Below are 17530 nucleotides of genomic sequence, written 5' to 3' on the forward strand. Positions count from 1 at the left end.
TACGCTTGTCCTACCTCAACTCTACTGGGGCCCGGGGCTGCATGCTCCTGGTAAGAACACCAGGCCTGAATCCTTCCTAAGGCTCATCTCAACCCCACCCTTCATTCATGAGTTCACTTTGATTCAGTCCCCACCTCCCAATCACTTTTCAGTCCCTCCCGTGGGCCAGATGCTCTGTTAGGGACTGGGGTTCAGACAGGGCTTCTGGCCCAGGTTGAGGAACAGGGGATGACACAGCACGGTCCAGCGCAGAACCTGCTAAAAGACAGCTTTGCCTAGTGAGCTATGGAGCATAAAGAAGGGGGTGGCTGGGCGCTGCGTGCGTCGTGGTGGGGGGGCAGGAGAGCAGGAGGGTGTGTGAATGTGTGTAGGGACGGTGGAATATGTATATGTGCGAGTGGGGGTATCTGGAAGGAACTATAGGTGTGTGTACATGTGTAGGGGAAGGGATTATGGATACATATGTATTTTATATATATACTTAGTGTATATGTGTGTGTGTGTATATGTGAATAGTGTTTGTGGTGTATGTGCGTGTGTGTCTTTGTGTGTGCATGTTGTGTGTGTGTATGGAAAATAAATGTATATGTCTGTGTACAGAGTATCCGTGTGTGTGTGTGTGTGTGTGCACATGTAAGGGGTCAGAGAGAGGGAAGACCTCCTGGAAAGACCGGCACTGGGTCTGGCTCCTGAAGAATGAGGAGCAATTCAGTGGGGAGAGCGGGGTGGGCGTTCCAGGAAGAGGGAACAGGGTATGCAAAGCCCAGAGGCGTGACTGAACGTGGCATGTTTGGGGTGCAGTGGCAGCAGAACAGAGAGGGGGAGAAGGGGAGAAGGTTGGGTCACATCAGAATGACCTTCCTGGAGATCTCAGCACCTCGTTAAGTTCTAGGCAGGTGCCCCAGCCTTTTGGAGAGATGCCATCAGCAACAGGCTGGCACCTCTGGGAAGGCCCAGGAGAAGGTCTGGCAAGGCCACCTCCATGGTCACACCTGAACTGGCTGCACGAATGTTTGCAAAGCACATGCATACTACAGGGATTAGAAAGCCGCGTTCTAAGGCTGAGCTTGGAGTGACACGTCTATAATATTCAAGGGTGCAAGACGGGCTGGAAGCAAGCCAGGAACCTGTGGCAAAAATGGGCTGGGTTGATTTCTCTAACCTCGGAGGACTGGTCTTCAAGGCACCACTAGAATTAGCTCTTCTGTGCAAGCCCTGCCTCTCTGCCAGATCACCTCCCTGCCTGCTACCCACCTGCACTCCCCCACCCCCAGCCAAGCGTCTCTAACCTCTATTCTTAAGCATGAGGAAATTTAACACAACCCCACCACCTCGGCCCTTACAGTACAGCCTCTTGCTCCAGGTTCCAACTAGGGCAGACCTCCTTAGCCTAGGAATTCCCCCTTTTCAATATGAAAGAGGGGAGGCTGAGCAGGACACTGGGAAGGCAGTTCAGTCAAGGGAATGCGCAGTGAGAGTCCGGAGGCTGAGACCCCCTCACGTGGCCCACTTCAGCTCAGCCTCAGCCAGGCCTGGCGGAGGGAACATGGACTTGGCAGTCAGTCTCTCTCTGGCTGTGTGTCCTTGGGCAAGGACCACAGTTCTCTGTTTCCTAGAATGCCAACAGCATTCAGTAGCTGCGGTTCATTCAACAAATTTGTATACCTCCTCTGTGCCAGGTACTGGAATATATCAGAGAACAAAACAGACGAAGGGCCTTGCCTATGTGGAGCGTGCATTCTATGGGGAGGAGCCCAAGGGATGATAAACAATAAACACAGTAAATGACTGAATTACGGAAGGTGGTAGAAGGGGATAAGATACGAAGAAAAAGGAAAGAGCAGGGTAGGGGGCTGGAAAGGCTAGGAAGGTGAATATGAAATATGGCTGACTGGGCAGAAGCAGTTGGGAAGACACTGACATAAACCAGGCAGGGGACAGTGCAGCTGAGACCAGAAGTGGGTAACTGATGATTCCACGGGAATGGCTGTGTCTGGCCCTCAGAACATTCTGAATAGTTCAGCATAGTGTTCACCATTCTAACTGGTTGGACAGGCTCCCAGCCTGACTCAGTGTCTCAGGGACAGGATCCAGATCTCCCAGGGCTCGCTCTGCCCACTGGGACCTGTTCAGTGTCTCCAGCCACCCCGTAACCCTCCTGGAGACTGTTGTCCCAGTCTTTTCCCTGCATTACCCACCAGGGACAAAGTGCCCAACTAACGTGGCCCCAACTTTACGTTGTGTCCTCCCCAGTATCTCGAGGCCCCTGGCCAAAGCAAACAAGCCTCAGAGATCATCTGATTTACATCTGAGGGGCAGACAGGGAAGTGACTGGCCCAGGTCAGACTCCTTCATTCAGGCCCACATCAGTGCCTGCCTGGACCACTGCCCTGGTTTCCTAGCTGAGATCCCTACCATTAGTTTCTCCAGCTCAGTCTTTCCACAAAGCAGCTGCCAGAGTGATCTTTCTACAACATAAATTTGATCATGTCACTTCCCTGTTTTCACTCCCTAGTTCCCATAAAATAAAGTCCCAACTCCTGGGCATGGCATTCAGAGGTGACCATGAGGCACCCCGCCTACTCTCCAACCTTGCCCACGCCACACTAGTGTCAAGTCCCCATGCCTCTACTCACACTGTTCCCTCCACTGGGAATGCCCTTCTTCCCTCTGACACCTTCTCACCTTTCAAGATTACCTCTTCTATAAACTTCCCCGAATCTCAGCTCTCATTCCAGATAGGATCAAGCAACACTTCTTGACTCACGCCCCATTGTTACCTTCACTTCTATCACTCAAACTTCTGAACCTCTATTTGAGTTGAGCTGGGTACCATTTTAGTTTTCAGTCATCAAATATACTGTCCTAAGGTTTTTGTGCTACTGCATTTTCTTAAGAAATCATGCACTTCTCAGTTCTCAGGTGTTGGTGTTTCACAGAATCATAGTTTTTAGACAGCATCAGGATGAAGCTGTTGTAAAAGGTACAACAATTGTAACTGGCAAACTGCAACTTGTGGGCCAAATCTTGCCCACTGCTTGCTTTTTATAAATAAAGTTTTATTGGAACACAGCCATGAGCATCTGTGTATGTATTGTCTGTGACTTATTTTGCATTACAACAGCAGAGTTAAGAGAGACCACAAGGCCCACAAAGCTGAAAATATTTACTATCTGTCCCTTTTCAGAAAACGTTTGCTGACCTGGATGCTCATAAGGGCAAGGACCGTGTCTGGTTTGCACCTGGAATATAAGAGGCACCTGACAAATACTTTTGAGTGAATGATACACACACTCCAGGATGATGGTGGAAGCTAAGGCAGAGCACTGGGTGTGGGTTTTGGGGAAGGAGCTGGAGGGTTTGGAGGGGGGTGCTATGAAAGGAGGGACTGTGGATCAGCCCAGCATTATGTTTTCCTCTCTGATGAGAGAAGAATGTTGCTTAGCCTCAAAAAGGAGATCTACGTCCAATGAAGGGAGGAACACCTCCTCCCACCCAAGCTGGTTTGGGTTTGTAATGACCTTGGGTGGGACAGCTTTGAGAGCCTCGGGGTGAAGGCCAGCTGCCCCCGGCTAGGACCGCACTACTGTAACAACTCCAGCAAGCAGTCCTGAGGGCCCAAGCAAGGGGTCATCCATGGAATATAGGGGAGAAGTGACAACCCTGAGACTGTATCCTCAGGGAGGCGGGGAAGGGGTTAAGAAAAGAAATAAGGAAAGTTGATTGGAAGGCCTTGGGGAACAAATCTAATGGGAATTTATATTAAAGAAAGAGGGAACAGTTGTTGATTTGGTGGGGAGAGTCGCAGAAATGAATTCAGTTTTCAAACGCTTAATTTCAAAGGAACCCCATCACCGCAAGTGGGCAGAGCTCCAGGCACATGCTTGGGTTCATGACTCATCACCAGTCTGGAGATGAGGTCAGCAAATTGCAGGCCCTGGGTCAAATCCTGCCCAGCGCCTGTTTTTGTAAATAAGGTTTCATTGGAACGTCACCTCACCCGCTCATTTCCCTAATACCTGTTACTGTTTCTGTGCTAGAACATCAGGGTTGAGTAGTCACAGCAGGGCTCAAAGCCTTAAATAACGTAAAACCTGACCCTTCACAGAAAACATTTGCTGACTTCTGACCTGGAACCTAGCAAGGGGCCCAACCCAATCAAGGAATGTGAAATAATTGAAAGCAAGCAGGAAGATGTGGTCATTGAGAGAATGACCAGAAGTCAGACAGTCTGGTCACCATGTTCAAGGCAAAAGAATGAATTAAGCAAGTATCAGGTCAGAATGTTCCTGAAGTTCAAGACCAAAATGGATACCAGTGGAAAATAGAGCGGGGCCATGTATTTAAGGTGGTGGCCAGGGAATCCCCAAGGCCGAGTCTGGTCTCCAGTCAATGTGGTCCACATAGATGACCCTTTAGGATCTAGGTAGCAGCAACATGGACAGCTCTGATGCCTTCCTTTGTTCTCGGATCTGGGTGGCCTCCAGGTTGGCTCCACCTGGCTTGGTAAATGCCCTCTAACTTAAAGTGGTCTCAGTTCTAGCCAACCAGGACCCACAGCACATCTCAAATTTGGTCCCCAGAGGAAGTCTGGGTCATCAGGAAAAAGGTCTCGGTCAGCTGGGAGGGGTTTGAGCAGAGCTGCAGATGTGCAGGCCCAGGCCCCAGACCTACACCTGGAGACATAGGTCTGCAGAGGAGACTCAGGAAGGGAGACAGACAGCATGAGACAGGAGAACAAGGAGAAAACAGAGGAAAGAAAACCTAAGGAGACAGTGGAGAGAAAGAGACATTGCTTGGGAGAGAAAGGCTGGATCTAGTTTTCCTGCTGAATAAAATAAGCCATGCTGGACGGGCTCAGTAAGGTGACAGAGAACAAATTCTTTTCTCCCCTCATTAATTCATTCAGCACCTACTGAGTATCTGGTTCTATGCTGGGCATTAAAGGTTAAGAGTTTCTCTAGAAGCTCATAGTCTGGTGTGGGGGCCAGGCAAGAATACAAGCGATGAATTCTTTGGTTTATGGTGTGGTACCTGCTATGAGAGAGGTCAGCACAGAGGGTGGGGAGAAAACCAGGTAGAACAGGAGGGACTCTGAGGGACCTGTTGGGGTTGGCCTGATGGGTAGGAGGGAGAAGACAAAGGATGCTCCAGGCAGGGGAACAGTATGTGCAAAGATGGATGAGGGAAGGAAGGGGAGAGAGAAAGAGTGCAAGAGACCTCCTGGGGGCATCTGGATGTCTGTAAGCCAGTCAGTGTGGAAGGACAATTGCAGAATAAGGGAGTGATGGAGGGTGAGTATCTTGGAGGCCAGATCCTGAAGGCATTTGAGTGCTATGCCAAAAGGGCTTTTTGGTTTTTTTTTAACTTTTTATTTTATATTCGAGTATAGCCGATTAACAAGGCTGTGATAGTTTCAGGTGCACAGCTTTATCTAGAAGAAAATCCACTGAAGGATTTTTAAGCAGGGAAGACATCTGATTGTAATAGAATTTCAGAAAGCGTATTGACAAGAGGGAATTGACAAGAGGTTGGAGGAGGGAAGCCGGAATGGGGCAGCATCCCTTCCTTTAGGGGCTCCCTCTAACATCACCTCCTCAGAGAGGCCTTCCTTGATCACCCCATATAAAATAGAACCCCCATCCCCTCTAGCATCTACATATGGGTTTATTTATTTTCTGTTTGTGCCCCCCTCATTAGAACAGAAGTTCCATGAAAGCAAGGACTTTGCCTGTTTGTTCACAGCTGCATCCCCAACACCTAGAAGAGCATCTGACACATTGTGGGCTCTCAAATTCTGTTGGAAGGATGAAGGGAAAGTAATAAAAGTCCTATCTTTCTAAGAATTAGGAAACTTAGCTGTGGGCCTGTTTTTATCTGAAGCAGTGAGCTGACTAGACCTGGGCTGGCCTTGAGGGTAGTAATGAGCTGCTCTGCAGGTCACTGAAGTAAATCACAAGCATGTGAGATCTGTATCCCAAGGCCTCAGACTTGCTCTGGCAGAACTCTGAGAACCAGGTCCTGCAAAGATCCCTTCCAGGTATGCTGATCCTAGTGCTTCAGGCTGGGAGGCTTCTGGCACTAGGCAGGGAGGGTGCCACTGGCCACTCAGGGTCTTGGGTCTGAAATGACAGCTTAAAAATGTTTATTAAGCACCACCTGTGTGCCAGGCATAGGGCAAGGTATTCTACATATGCTAATGCCACAAAGTAGGGACTGTTATCCCCATTTTACAGATGAAAAACTAAAGCTCAAAATGATTAGATGATTGACCAAGATCACAGAGTAGGAAGTGTCGGAGCCAAGATATAGGAGCCCAGGTTTGACTCCAATACCTGGGTTCTGTTCTACAAAGCCATGTAAACTGAAACTTCTAATCCCAAACCAGACCCAGTGCCCCAAACTCTGCTGGCTTCACCCCAGAGACTTTTCATCCCCTTGTGATAAACGGACCCTCAAACCTTTCTCAACCAGAGGAACTCCTCATGACTTCCAGGGAAGATGCCAGGGATCCAGGATGGGCAGGGGCAAGTTGGTAAATGAAATAGAGTTGCCGGATAGAAAAAAACTTTTCCTCTATCCTCTTATGTTAGTGTTTGGGGGCCTGTGAATTAAACTGACGAAAGACAGATTAACAAGAGAAAAGACAGATTTTTTTAATTCACATACAGATGGGAGTTCACAAAGAAGTAGGACTCAAAGAGGCAGTTAGAACTGGGGGTTTATATAACATCTTAATGGGGAAGGGGAGGGGGAGAAGGGCATTTACAGAAAAAGAGTGACTTCTTAGAAGTGTGTAGGACAGGGAGAAGAGGCACTTATGGGAAAACAAATGACTTTTAGGAAAGATAAATGGCCCTTATGAGAATAGATGGGAGACATAATAGTTTTTATAACAATGCCTGTTTAGGTATGATGTGGAAACTTCTTATCTCTGGCGAAAAGAATTAATCTCCCTGGTTGTTCTGAGGGAAGAGTTTTAGGATAATTACGTTTTTTGAATTGCTTTGGGAAGGAATGCTTTTAGGCAGATAAGACATTTTTTATCAGGAGCCCAAATGCCTTCTGCTGAAAATAACTTTTATGCCACTGTGCCATATTCTGGGCCCCTTTACAGCAATGAGAGGCCCCACTGGGCTCTGGAACATGGGCAACGTTGCAGGGAATGCAGATGAATATTTGGGTTCAAGGACCCCCAGAAACTGACCAGGGAATCATTTTGACAAACAAAGATAATGTACTATGTATATAGCCTGAGCCTCTGGCAATGACATTAAGGTTTTGTTTTTGTTTTCTTGGTTTCATCTTTGGCGTGGAGGGAATATGGTAAGGCTGGGGGCACTGGGCATGAGCTCTTTACCATAAAGTGATGGCAGAGGCTTGGTGAGACAGCTTGCCCTCTTCTGGCTCTGAAGCTCCATTGCCATGGCACACACTGTCTGCAACAGATCTTTCCTCCAGCCACTTCCCCAGGGGGAGCAGCTTCCCAGGGCGCACAGTAACGGGCGCGGATGGTCTACCCCCACTGGGACTGCTTCCTGGTCAGGCCAGTCCACCTTTCTCCACCTGCCCTATAGCCAACAGTGCCAGTGATTGTTTGTGGCTTGGGAGTGATTTCTAAGGTCTTTAATGCTCTCAACTTCTGGCATAGTCTTCTAAAGGTGTCGGTGACCTAGCCACTCAGAAGAAAAGGCTGATTGAGGGAAGAAGAACAAAGAAGCCAGGGGCGGAGAGAGGGAGTGGAACATCCCCCCGGCTTCTGGGATTATTGGACAATGGGAGTCTGGCTGAACCCCAGGAGATGTGAAGGATCAAAGTCAAAGCTAGTGTGTATGTTACTGCAGATATTACAGTTTCCAAGAGTTGAGATGGGGAGGTGACTGAGGAGGCGTGAGGCCAGCCCTCAGCTTCTCCAGTCCGAACTCATTTCCCTGGACCAGGCGCTCCCACAGGTATCCTCCCAGCCCCCACACTGCCTCCTGTGCCCTCCCAACTCCTTCCCATCCTCTGGGGATCAGCTTAAATGTCAAACTCTCAAAGGGACATTTCCTCCTTAATCCCTATTATTACAGCCTGTTTATTTCCTTCACAGCTTTTATCACAAGCTGTAGTGAATATGTTCCTTTACTTCTTTATTGTCTGTCTCCATCTCTAAGCTGTGAGCTTTAAGAGAGGAAGGAGCAGGTGTGATTGAGTCAGCAAGCAATATTCCACCTGCACTTAGCACAGTGCCTGGCACAGGCTTAGCAGGTATTGAGGAATACCAAATCAATGAGTGAATGAGATGGGAGCTCTACCTGGCAGCAGTAGTCTTCAAATTTTAGAATGAATAAGAATTACCTGGGGAGCTTATAAAAATTCAGATTCCTTGGCCTTATTTCTTGAGATTCCAATTCAGCAAATCGGGGGAGAGGCCCCGGGAAGGTGTGTTTTTAACCCCCGTTAAAACGTGTTGTAATCACCGCTGGTGATACAGGAACCACTGTCTCGGATTCAAGCTTTGTCTCCACTGCAGAGACAATGCCGAGAAAGGAACTTTCACCACTTGCCTTTTTGCTTTTTTCCAGTCCTTTAAGCATATAAAGTCTGAAAGCTTATGCCTTGGAGATGAGGGGTGTTGCAGGGAGAGGGTGAAAGGGTGAAAGAAGAAGTTATGTACTTATTATTATTAGAAATTAGAAGTAAACACTAAAGCTGAAAATACATTGCTGTTACCCAGTATACAGGTGCCATTGTTTGCATTCATTCATTGGCTCAGCAGACTTTTCGAGAACCCACTAAGTGACCAAGGCACTTGGCCTTGATATTGGGGATGCACCAGTTAGGAAGACAAAGAACCTGACCTTAGGGAGCACCAACTTAGTGATGGAGACAGGCAGGTTAGCGACATGCTGAGAACAATAAAACCCAACAAAAGTAACCTGTGAGGGCAGCTCCAGGGAGGAAAAGTCAAGGAGCTCCACAGAGGAGATGGCATCAGGCTTATTTAACTAAAGCTTACTTGGCCAGGAGGAGGGAATAGCACAGGGCAAAGATCAGCACGAATTAGCAATGAGCACAATGTAGAAAGCATCTGGGAGGATGCAGCAAGAGACGGACAGCAGTTCCCAAGGTCAGCCTTCACCTGTTCAGAGGGTCACAATTCTCTTGTCTGTCCAATTCTTTAAGTTGAAATGTTTTTAGGCAAAGAACTCTCCTGTTCACCATGGTTCCCACCATGCCTTACACTCAGCCTGTCTTCTTACATCAAGAAGGTATGCAGGGCTGCCACTCTTTCTAGGAGAGGGAGGCTCAACAGAGAGCAGAAATCAGAGTAGTAATTTGATCTCTTCTGGGTTTTTATGAAGACTAGTCTGGTGATATGTGGTAGACAAAACACAACTGGAAGCTGAAAGAACAGCCCGGCCCAACTGTCTCCATACCTTCTTGATCCTATACCCTCCATATACATACACTTAGTTACTTAGAAACCATATACACATCTCACTTCCTAATATACTAATATACGTTACATATGTTTAAGTAATGATTGCACCCAATTCCTGTGAGTGGGTTTTTCCCCCCACACGAACAAGCAAATTTCTGACACCAGCTAGGTGTCCTACAATTCAACTCAATTTTGATATTATCTGCCTGGAGATAGCATCACATTCCACAGGTTAAGGACTCAGTCCCACAAGACTGCTCACCCTCCCCTGCCTTCAGATGCCAATCTCAAGTCCAGATTGTCACCTGTGCTTCTGACCAACCAGCTATAGACCAGAGGTTCCAATGGGCTCCCTCCCATTCAGTTAATTTGCTAGAACAGCTCACAGAACTCAGAGAAATATTTTACTAACTAGATTACTGGTTTATTATAAGAGGATATAACTCAGTAACAGCCAGATAGAAGAGATGCATAGGGCAAGGCATGGGGAAAGGATGGGAAGCTTCCCTCTCCTCTCCTAGCATGCCACTCTCCCCAATCTCCAAGTGTTCACCAACCCAGCTTTCTGAACCCTGTCCCACTGAGGTTTTATGGAGGCTTCATTACTTAAATATGATTGACTAAATCTTTAGCTACTGGTGACTGATTCAACCTCCAGCCTCTTTTCCCTCCCTGGAAGTCCAGGGTGGGACTGAAAGTTCCAAATCTCTAATCACATAGTTGTCTCCTCTGGCAACCAGCCCTCATCCCTAGGTGACCTAGGGTCAGTCCAAAAGTCACCTCATAACAAAAGATACCATTTATAGCTCTTATCACTTAATGAATTCCAACCGTTTTAGGAGCTCCGTGCTAGGAACGGGATGAAGACCAAATACATATTTCTTATTGTAAATCACAATATCACAGTAAGACATAGAAAGGTATTTAAATGGATGTGCTAGAGATGAAATTACACTACTTTTTAAACTCCAATTTTGCTAACCATACAAAAAAACTTTTCACTGAAAGGAATTATTATGAATACTAATACTTGCAGCGAGTGCAACGTGGTTGATATGTTTTATTATGTTTGTTTTATCTTCATATTAACATTCTGCCATTTGATATTTAGACCATCTGGTTTTAAGCTCAAATTATTTTAAATATTTATTTATTTTTGGCTGCGTTGGGTCTTCGTTGCTGCTCTAGTTGCGGCGAGCGGGGGCTACTCTTTGTTGAGGTGTGCGGGCTTCTCATTGCGGGGGCTTCTCTTGTTGCAGAGCACGGGCTCTAGAGTGCAGGCTCAGTAGTTGTGGCGCACGGGCTTAGTTGCTCCGCGGCATGTAGGATCTTCCCGGACCAGGGTTCGAACCCGTGTCCCCTGCATTGGCAGGCGGATTCTTAACCACTGTGCCACCAGGGAAGCCCTAAGCTCAAATTATTTTGATACTTGGCTCTCATAGTTTTCAGAATTGAAAAAAGATATCTCACTAAGGTTCAGAGAGGTATCACAAATGGAAATGTGATAACGTATCACAGTAATGGCTGTGCTTACTAACATACAAAATTTTCAGTCTTACCAACTATGCAAAGGCTTCTGTTTAAATTCAGCTGGTAACTCCCTATCTTCTCTGAGGTCGATCAATTGTTCTTGCAAACTGATTATTGCATTTTTTATATTTTTAACCAAAAGGCTTCAAAACCACTAAAACTCTTCATTTGTTTTTTTTTAAATTTTTATTGGAGTACAGTTGATTTACCGTGTTGTGTTAGTTTCAGGTATACAGCACAGTGAATCAGTTATACATATACATATATCCACTCTGCTTTATATTCTTTTCCCATATAGGTCATTACAGAGTACTGAATTCAGTTCTCTGTGCAATTAGCTTGTTCTTCATTCCCACACCCAAGGGCACAATAAACACTTAAAGTGTTCAGGAGTACATAGGACATCCCCTTGTCCATACAAGGGCGGCCTTGGGTGTCCAGGAGTCACCCTGGATGCACAAATAAAATTGGGTGCTAATTATTCACACATATAAAATTCACACATGTAAAATGAGGCGGTAAGCACCTTGCAGCTTTTTATCCTCCAAGCAAGAACTTTCAGGAATATGAACCTTGGACCATGTGTGAGGAGGTGGGTCTATTGTGAATGTAAGAGTATGGGTCCTGGAGTCAGACAGCTTGGTGTGGACCTGCTGACTGTGACCTAGGACAGGGGTCAGCAAAGTCCTTTAAGGGCCAGACAGTGAAAAGAATTGCAGGCCACCTGGTCTCACAACTACTCACTCTGTCCTTGTGCAAAAGCAGCCACAGACAACATGTAAACAAACGTGCAAGCTGTACGCGAACAAAACTTTACTTATAGAAACAGGTATTTCTTGAAACTCATAAAACTTCATTTGCAAGATGTTTAACTAGGGTAGGCATTAGGTAGGCGAAGTGTCAACACTACCGTCTTCTTGCTATTTGCTTCTGTTTGCATTATTAATGCTATCTTCTTTCAGTAGTTTCTTTTTGCAGGACTCATTTTTAAGCCACGTGTCCATTTCGTTACGGTTAATTTAGCGAAAACAAATCGTAAATCCATTTAACCTGGCCGATATACACTGCAGAAGGTCAAGTTATACTGAAAGAAAAGGAGTGATGCATAAGCACTCCACATTTAGAGACCCTGCCCCATCCTCAGGCTTGTGTGACCTTGCTATGTGACCTCAGACAGTGTGACCAACAGAGCAGTCAGAGGCCAGTATCCATCTACATAGTAAATATTACTAAAGTGCAATGTTTTTCCCATTGTTTGAAGCCATAGAAGTTCTATAATTTTCTCCCCACACCTCAGAGGCTCGTTTGGCACAGGACCTGGTACATGGAGGCCTCATTTTGGAGACCACAGTCTCCAGGATAAGGCAATCCTGAGCCAGGCACTAGCAGATGAGACATTTTCAAAATGAAAAGGTGCCTGGGGTAGGGATCAATCAGGTGTTGACGAGGGGGAGGCGAGAGGGAAACTAAAGGGGTGAAGGTTGCCTAGAGTTTCCAGCTGGGGCTGCAGGTCAGTGGGGTATTCAATCTGACAAGCAGGTACAAGGTAGCCTTGCCCCACCATGGCCTCCTAGGCCAGGGGAAGATCCAAAGGCTGTCTCCATCCCAAGATTCACTTCAACTCTGTCCCTCTGTACTCCCCATCATCATTGAACAGATGTGTGAGGTACGCAGCTGACTCAGAATCCTAAGACCTGGGTTCTAGTCCAAGTTGGCCTACTGCTTAGTAGCTGCGTGACTCTCGGGCACAGATTCCTCATCTGCAAATTGAGAATAAGGGAACATATCCTGTTTGCTTCACCGAACTATAACGTGGCTGGAATAAGATAAGGCGCAGGCATATGAAAAGGCTCTGAAAACTGCAAAGCACTATAAAAATGCACAGCATTATTATGGCTTTTTAGTATCCTATGTGCGTAGTGATCAAGGTCCCAGGCAAGGCACTCTGGCCTTTGTTTTTCTGGGACACGTTCTAGGAGGGTGTATAGCCAGGTGATGTAAGAGGTGGACACCAGGATGAGTAACCCATGGGCGACGTGCCTGCATAGCTGGGCATATTGAAATACCACTGACCTCAGGCATCCGGAGACTAGAGGTCACACTTGGAAACTAGGAGGCCTGGATGGTGAAGAGGATGCTGGGTCTTCTGCAGACCCAGCAGAAGACCCCAGAACTTGGCTTTCCCGGAAACTGCCCACTCTAAGCATTTCTTCAGTTGATCCGAAAGACATCAAAGAAAGAAGCTGGCACTAGATTGAAGCATTGTTTGAAGCTGGGAGATAAGAAGCCTTATCATACCTACTTTATTAACTTGAGGTCTGGCTTGCCCTGACTCTGATATAATCAGTCTATTAAAATACTTACTGAATGCTTACATAGAAGTACAATATAAGCCTATGCAATGAAAGCATTAACAATCTGATTGGGAAGATTAAATACTGGATGGTTGGGTAAGTGATAGATAGATAGATAGATACTTAGATGGATGGAGGAGTAAATAGGTTAAGTACAAACATGAGAAGATACTAACAACATCAGATAAAAAGAACAACTTATTGAGCATCTACAAAATGCCAGGTGATTTCGGATATGATATCAAACCTATCACTGCTGAATGATAGGCAATGATGTCATCCCCATTTGTCAGATAAGGAAAGTGAGGTACAGAGAGGTTAAGTAACTTGGCAAAGCCACCCAGCTAGCTGCCCAATGTTCTTTTGTCTTACTGTTCCTGAGCCAGAGGATACCCACTCCTCCCATCCCCATCTCCCAGCTCCAAACTGTCTTTGTTACTTTTGAGCCTTTGTTTTATGTAAGAACATCTTGGAAATTCTGAGAAAAGCCCCAAACTACTTCCAGACGCCTTCCTACTCCCCACCAGCCAGCACAGAAATATTTGCGAGGCTGGCCGGGCTGCAGGGGCACTCTAAGGAAACTAGTTTGGAGCCAAAGGCATCTATGCGGCATTGTACATGGAGGCCCACTCCATCCTTCCTACCTCCTTTCACTTCCTGAAGCTCCATTTGCTCCCTCTTCTACTGTCTCCCTATCTCCCCACCTTCCCACCTCCAAGACAGGTAGGGGTCTGGGCAGGAGCTCAGTAATGATGTCAAGAGGGTAGGAGGGGGCTTCCCTGGTGGCGCAGTGGTTGAGAGTCCACCTGCCGCTGCAGGGGACACGAGTTCGTGCCCCGGTCCGGGAAGATCCCACATGCCGCGGAGCGGCTGGGCCCGTGAGCCATGGCCGCTGGGCCTGCGCGTCTGGAGCCTGTGCTCCGCAACGGGAGAGGCCACAACAGTGAGAGGCCCGCGTACCGCAAAAAAAAATTTTAAAAAGAGGGTAGGAGGTGCTGCAGGGCCTCTTGCCATAGACTCAGCTTTCTCCTGGGCCTCTCCATTTGACTTCCTTCCTGGCTCCCAGCTCTCTCAGGGTGCAAGGCCAAGTCTCCAGGGAATTCCTTGTGCCTTCCCACAGGGCTGGAGCCAAGAGTGAGTTTCGAGGCCACTGGCTATAGTGACAGGGAGGACTGAGGGCTCAGAGAACACTGTGAAGCACTTCTGTTAGGAGGTTCAACTGGCCATAGAAGAAGGATGCTCCTAAAATGGACTTTGTGGGGAATGGAAAATCCTCTGTGTGAGGGGTAGGGATGGGGAAGGGGGAGCAACCTAGAAACCTAGCCAAACTTCTCCCAGAGTCTCTCCTATCTCTTCCTGGGTTGGCCTGCTCAGCCTCTATCCCCCATTCTCTTGACCCCTATGTCTCTTTTTGAAACTTCCCAGAGTGGAAAGCACGAGGTCCTGGCATTTGCAAGTCTTCTTTTACATAGACAAGGCTCTCTATTGATCCCAAAGAAGCTTTCAAATACGTAACCAGGGATCAGAATTTTAGAAATGGTCAAGTTCTATTTTATGGATGGGAAGCTGAGGACTAGAGAGGTGGAATGGCTTGTCCAAGGTCATACACACTGCAAAACCCCATTCCATTATACCAGGACAGCGGGGTGTCCTCCATATTCAGAACCGGAGACTCATCTTCCAGACATGATGGGTGGCGTTACCCATTTTATTTGACTTTCATGGGTCTTTGATCTTGAGTCTTTTCTGGCTGTGGTCCAGGAGCATGGCTGAGATGCAACTCAGAATCAAAGGCCTGGCAGCCAGCAGCCCTAGCCAGAGCTGAGGATTCCCACAGACATCCAGAACCTGGTCAGAGCTCCACCCAGAGGAGGAGCTGGGAGAGGCTCCACCCACCTGTCTGCCTGGCTGGTCTTGAAGCTCTGTCTTTCCCGCAGAGAGATCCACTCCATCAGAGAGCGACTGTGTGCCTGCATCCAGGGGGTCAGGGCTGATGATGGGGCAAATCTCGGGGACCCAGAAGACCATGCCCTACCTGAAAGCCCAGCGTGAAGCCCTGAAGGACCTGTCCTAAGGAGCCTTGTCAGCTGTCTGGTAAGGGAACTGCTGGCCCCTCCCAGTGCCTGAAGGGAGGAAAGGGAAGGGGATCCAAATATAAGCCCTGCTGGGACTGAGGGAAGGGGGCCGGGTCTGGAATTTGCTGAGCACCTACTTTGTATCAGGTTTCACCATCATCTGAAGAACTATTGATTCCCATCCCTTTTACAGTGGAGGGAACTGAACCTCAGGGAGAAGTAATACAATCTCAGAGCAAGCGCAGAGTAAGAGTAAAGCACCTTCTGTCTGATACTTGAGCCACAGGTGTTCCTGTCTGTGTTGCCACCCAGGACACACACCACACACCTTTACCTTCTGTGATTTGCTCAAGGTGGACCCATGGTAATAATGCCTTTCCTCACCTCAACCTAATTCAGGATCCACTCCTGCTTCCCAACAAGTGTTTCTGTCTGTACTGAAGAGACTGATGACAGGGGAACAGTGCCTGTGTAGGAAGGAGGCTAATATGACAAGTTTGGAGCTCACGGTATTTATGTGATAGCGATTCTGGGAATGGGAGTGGAAACCTGCACATGTCGGAACTACCTCTGCTTCTTAAACTCGATGCTGAGGATAAGGGGAAGGACAAGGGTTGAGGAAATGAACTAAAGGGAGAAAGTTTGATTGTGACCATTGGTGGATTGATAATGGTATTGTTGATGTGTGAGAAGGAAAAGACTGAGGTAGAGAAACATGACAGAATGCAGAATTATAGGAGCTTACATATGTGCAAAGATGTTCATTACTGATTTTGTAACAGTAAAAAATTTGGAAATAACTTAGTATCTATATAGGACATGTGTTATATAAATGTTAATACATTGACCTTATGAAATACCTTGCTGCCATCAGAAAGAATGAGGCAGATCTATAGGAACTGACATGGAAAGGTCCCACTGACATTGGGAAAGAGCATGTGTCAGGTGCAGTGATTAAAAGCACTTGTAAGTCAAGTATACTTCAATTTTTAAAAAAAAAGGTGCAAGTGAAATAAACAAAACCATAAAAATGCTAAAAAAAAAAAAAAGCTCTTGGCTCAGCTTACCTGGATTCACTTCTGCCCCTCACGTGCTACGTAACCTTGGGACTTTTCTTATCCTCTCTAAGCCTCAGTTTCTTCATCTGTAAAATGAGAATGGTAGTTACTACTTCAAAAAGTTGTCGTGAGGACTGGAGAGGTTCTTGGCACAGTACAAGTGTGCATTCAATATTCAATAAAGATTTGCTTTATTATTAAGTGAAAATGTAAATAGCAAAAATATATGCACACTATCATCCCAATTTTGCTGTTAAATATTTTTCTTCCTGCCAAGATATATGTGTATATATACACATAGTAGATGTTTGGATAAAACAACTGTTAACAGTGGTCATCTCGGAGGTATGAGACTAGAGAGGAGTGAGGGAGGGATTTACACTGTTTTTTTAAGAGACTTTACTTTTCAGAGAAGTTTTAAGTTCCCAGCAAAACTGAGCCCCATACACGTGCGCGGCCTCCTGCACCATCAATGTGCCCCACCAGAGTGTACGTTTGTTAAATTGATAACCCTACAATGACACATCACTGAGATTTACACTTCTGACTGTATACATCTCTATCTCATTTCCATTTCTACAATAAGCATGTGTTTGTTTTGTAAGTAAAATAATGTTAATTAATGGCTGAATTGCACCCTAAGCCCCAGCACGTCAAGACTCTAGAAAGTGGCCTGGTTCACAGAAGCTACCAAAGCAGAGGGTATGAGCCAGCCTGGATCTGCCTGGGAATGCAACCTGAGCCCTCACCCCCACCCCAAGAACCTCCACTCTGCTGTCACCAGCATGACGGGTCACAGGCTCACCTGCCTGACTGTCTGTTGCTCTCTCAGAGACATCTGACAGCAGCTCCCAAACCTGAGGAGGCCATGCCCCTGGGCCATGCCTACCCTGACAGTCTGCACGCATACAGTGCTCACCCACAGCATCTGAACTGCTTCAAAGCACCCAGGGAGCAGGTCCAGGAGGGTGGGAGAGCAGCCAGTGGGACTGGGTCTTGAGGCAGCCAGCCCTGGCTTCAGAGTCTCCTCTGACATTCACTAGCACAGTGACCTTTCCGTGAGTTCTGTTTCCTCAACACAATGCA

This window comes from Lagenorhynchus albirostris, chromosome 3 (assembly GCF_949774975.1).
Source record: "Lagenorhynchus albirostris chromosome 3, mLagAlb1.1, whole genome shotgun sequence".
In the NCBI taxonomy this organism is placed as follows: Eukaryota; Metazoa; Chordata; class Mammalia; order Artiodactyla; family Delphinidae; genus Lagenorhynchus; species Lagenorhynchus albirostris.